Source organism: Geospiza fortis, unplaced genomic scaffold (assembly GCF_000277835.1).
Source record: "Geospiza fortis unplaced genomic scaffold, GeoFor_1.0 scaffold53, whole genome shotgun sequence".
Taxonomy (NCBI): Eukaryota; Metazoa; Chordata; class Aves; order Passeriformes; family Thraupidae; genus Geospiza; species Geospiza fortis.
The window spans coordinates 6,727,049-6,731,805 of NW_005054305.1; the positions used below are offsets into that span (position 1 = coordinate 6,727,049).

General features: G+C 40.9%; 1 long non-coding RNA gene across 1 annotated transcript in view; it reads left to right on the forward strand.

Annotated features, from left to right (window-relative positions):
* LOC115949538 overlaps nucleotides 1-4,063 on the forward strand; it is a 7,062-nt gene extending 2,999 nt beyond the window's left edge. The window contains exon 3 of the long non-coding RNA XR_004082986.1: nucleotides 1,195-4,063. This is a non-coding gene — a long non-coding RNA (uncharacterized LOC115949538). The remainder of the gene's footprint in view (nucleotides 1-1,194) is intronic.
* Nucleotides 4,064-4,757: the final 694 nt, after the last annotated feature.

Sequence of the window (4,757 nt, forward strand, 5' to 3'; positions counted from 1 at the left end):
TCCCCCAGTCCTATGTTTGCTTTTCTGCTTTCTGTCTGGAAACACCACCTCAGACACAGGCAAAGCTGGGACAAGACTATTGTTTAAAAGCAGTGCTCTGAAGGATGTTTCTGTTGCCGAAACCTTTCCTGACATCTGTAAAACCTGAGAGGACAAGCTGGCACAATGGGCAGAGAAAAGTAGGACTTAGAGAGATAACCCAAGGAGGCTTGAGGGTTTTTGTTGGCCACAGGGCTCATAAATTATCTTGGCAGCCCCATTTTAGTGTTAGAGGAGCACGGGACTCCCGTCCATCGCAGGATGTAGAGGCGAGGCAGTAACAAAGGAACTGCTGTGCAGAAGGGGAGCAAGGGGAACCTCGCTGAACTCTTACCCAGCAGGCTTTATGAGATGTAATATTGCTTTAATGTACCATTAGATCTACATTTAGAAAAAGGGTCGTAACATGGATTGGGCTGCCATGCTAAACAATTCTGTCAGATAATTGTTCTCAACCCAGCCTCCTGCTGAGGGTCTCAGTAACTTCCGTCTCACACTGATACTGTGCTGTGACTGAATCCAAAGTACGCACACAAAGCAAGGGGGATAAAGGAAGATGTGACAGAGCCAGGAGTGACGATCCAGACAGTTATAGCATGGATGAGTAAAATGCCTGAAATAAGCAGGCATGGTTTAGTAGATCAGAAAATAATTCCATATCCAGGAGTATCACTTCGGATCCTGTAAAGAGCCCTGTGCCTTCTCAGAAGAGACACATTCCTAAATTCAATCAAGCTTGGACCATGCCTTAAAGACCCCAGAAATATTATTTCTTTTTTGAAACTGTTTCAAGGCAGGAAAGAGAGTCACAGAATTCCAGAATGGTTTGGAAGGAATCTAAATGATCTTAACAATCATCTGCCATGGGCAGGGACACCTTCCACTAGACCAGGTTACTCAGAACCCCATCCATTCAGGTCTTGAACACCTCCAGGTAACATTCTGGGCAACCTGCTCCAGTGCATCACCACCTTTAAAGTTACAGTACAGAACTTCCTTCTAATGTCTAATTAAGTCTTCATCTTAAGGCCATTCTCCCTTGTCCTACCACTACATGCCCTCGTGAAACAAACATGGGTGAAAACTACCTGTGGGGATGGAGAGCAGAAATTGGGTAATATTAAACATGGCTGGATTTCTTTCTCTGTTTTACAGGTAAGATTTTTGATTCGTGTTGATGGAAGACATGGATGTTTCCTGACTGCTTCCAGTAATCACTTGGCCAGAAGTCCTAAGAGCATCCTGGAACCCCACCCACCCTGCCAGACAATGGATCAGCACAGGATACAAGAATTATGCTTACCATAAAGAATTGGTGATCTAGAAAAGGTCAATTGCATGGTGCATGGTTTCACTTTCATATAAATATACATTGTAGAATGTATTTGCATAACCTGTAGTCATTACATATATATAATGTGTGTATAGTAATTTCAGTAGAATTTATATGGTGAATTTACAGTGCAGATTTTTAATGTCCCATTTTGAGATCTGATACTCTGAAAGTAGTACTATCAGATTATATTTAAATAAGAAAAACTACATGGGGTTAAGTTCACTGTCTGCTTTGTGGTGGGTTTTTGTTTCAGAATTAACAGAGTTTAATAACACAGTCTGGAATCTCCTCACAAGGAAAAGTGCTTGCACAGACCCTCCTCCTGTCAAGAGTTCTAATGGCAACCTGTTACTCAGCTGAAATTGAAACTCTTGTGGCATCCTTGAGTAGAGGGACTGTGTTGGTCCTTCGATGCCATAGACTGAGGCTGTTCTGTGCTCTGCATTTGCAGAACTCACTTGCCTCTGCCAGAAAATGAAAGTTTCTCTCCACTGGTGTGGAGACACCACGTCCGTGCCTTGCTGGCTTGATTGCTCTGCAGCCAGCCTGAAACAATACACCACCAACAGATGTGTGAACATTTCCATTCAGTGGAATGAAGTGTTAGTTGCAAAACAGAGTTTTGGCTATTTGAATTGCCTCATGTGCATCAAACTGTGAAAGAGGTTTAAAGTAAATAATGAATATCATAAATACTGTGTTTTTTGAATTATCAGCTGTAACAAGTCCACTGGCAATAGAAAGTGAAGACAGGCAGAATAGGGCCTGATGTCTCTCATTGGAGTTACCAGGGTTTCTAGATGAAATTACAATCTTGCAGTGACATGGAACTGAGTTCATGGAAAAAGCTGAGAGACATTTTCAAGAGATAAGTTTTTTAAACTTGCTGAAAAATAGAGAGTAAGTTTTTGGCTTAAATCTGTCATCTGACTTCAACCAAAGAGAAGTGTTTGGAAAACATGCACCATATTTCAGCACAGTGCTTGATATGGCATTACTGGATGGCTAAGTGTACCCTTTGAAGATGTAAATGTCCTATCTCTTGGGTTTTTTGTTCATTGACATTGCGAGAAAAAATTATTTTGACACTTCTGACTTGCCATGTCCATGAGTTACATTGAAAAGCCCGTTTCTGTGCAGACTGAAAATCATCCATGCTGAACTGACAGAAGATGTGCTGAGGAAAAAAGAAACTGCAGCTCCAAATGGTTTGCTTTAAACTATGTACCTGGTGGTGCTTTTCCTCTCTTCTGGAGAAAATTTCAGTGGAAGTGTCCTGTTGTGTCCTTTACAGCCCAGTGATGGCAGCAACAATGAGCACTGCAAGCCCTAACGCTTGTGCAGGTAGAAGTCAGTGTTCACACACTGCATGGGCTTGACTGCGCTCTCTTCCTTTGGTCTCACATACCTGACAGACTCTCCTGAGTGGTTCAATAATCAGTCACCTGATTGCATTTGGGGAGGTAGGACTCTGCGGTGACACAGCTTCCCTGAGGAGAAAATAATCACCATTCCACCTCATATTACTGGCAAAGGAGCACTCTAGAAAGGTATCCTTCATGGTAATTCCAAGGTATTTGCTGCTTAGGAGGTCAGAAACTACAGGTAGTACTACTTGGTAGTACTAATGTATGAAAACTTCAAATGGAGGGAGGTTGTCTAAGTTTTGATTTATCTACTGAATGAGCTATCATGGAGCAAAGGCTAAACTATTAATTGCTGTTCAATATTTTTTTTTCTACAAATTGTTTCCAGTTCCAATATTCTTCTCTATTTTTCTTAAGTTACTGCTGATTTTGGAAAATGAAGATGAGGTAGGCCAAAGCAATGACTCAGAGATGGCTTATAAGAACCTACTTGCTAAATATTTGGGGGAAAGAGGCTGTATGTTTCTAGGTTTATAAAGGAATGTGAGAATGAATTCATGAAATGTGGGAATAGTGTCAACCAGTGTTCTGGTTAGGATCTTTTCACATAGAGTGATGTTGATGATGGCAATGAGAATTATACTGGGATATATTCTGTCTTTATTTTTTAACAATCTTCTTTGGCGACATTTGGGATCCCTTGAGAAAATGCTCAAACTCACTTCCCCTTCATGCAGTTAGAAAACTCCAGACTTGGCTTCATTCTACAAAGCTGCTTTGCTTTAAGTAGCAGTTCTGCAAAACATAACTTCACATATTTCTTTTACTCTATGCTTTATTACTGAGAATATTTGCATGAAAACAGGGTCTTTGTTTAAAAGTTCCTGCTTCTTATTCATCACAGCTCGTTGAGTTGGAAGCAATTACGGTACCCTGTACAGAAGGCTCCGATCCCTTCAGAACAGAAAAATATAAGCAGGAATTGACAAACTTGTAAGAATGTAAGCTCTTGTTTTCATGAAAATTTCCTAATTTCCTTGGTAATAAAAAAAGAAAAGGGAGTAAATATGTGGCACACAATGAAAAAAAAAGAAAAGAGAGTGTTTCAAATGCCTTAAGGTTTGTATGTGGGCACCGAAATTTTTTATTGTTACAGTGACACATTCAACCTTGCTCGTTTTCATCCTAAAGAAGGTGTGCACAAAGGATTTTGTGTGTGTGTGTGTGTGTGTGTGTGTGTGTGTAGTATTTTTTATTCTTTCTACAGATAATGTATCTTTCTCAGCTAAGGCAAAACTAATATAAACCAGCTACTACAATACCACCCAGTGTGTTGTCTAAACCAAGCCAGGACTAATAAGATAGTGCTGTAAATGCTAGCAGTCTATCTCTTTTAGTGTTCTCGACTTCATTGCCATGGAGGGAGATGTGATAATTGGAAAATGTTCCAGAAAGTTTCAGATATGGCTCCACAGCCATTGTGTCAGGCACTACCAGACAAAGTCAGCACTGGAACAGAGTGTGCTTAACCAGCTGCCATCGTCCTGCTTACAACAGGATGGAAACTGGGGAGGAAGCAAAAAGTGAAGAAAATTTCTCAGTCTGAAATATTTGACAAAATGCAACATTAATCTCTCACTGGTATAAAATACCATCCAAATTTTACTTTTGTGTTTGATCCATATATTTGCATCAGCAGCATGGGATCCTCCTGACTTCACAGCATTATAGACAATGATAACTAAAGACCAAAACAGAAGAAATTACTGTTGCATCTCATTGTAGATACTACCTCCTTCCCTGTTTGCACAGAATCACAGAACCACAAAATAAGCTGAGTTAGAAGGGACCCACAAGGATCATTGAGTCCAACTCCCTGCACAGCACCATGCCCAAGGGTCATACCACGTGCCTGGGAGCAGTGTCCAAACACTTTTTGAACTCAGCCAACCTTGCTGCTGTGACCACTTACTTCCCTGGGGAGCCTGTTGCAGTGCCCAACCACCTTCTGGGTG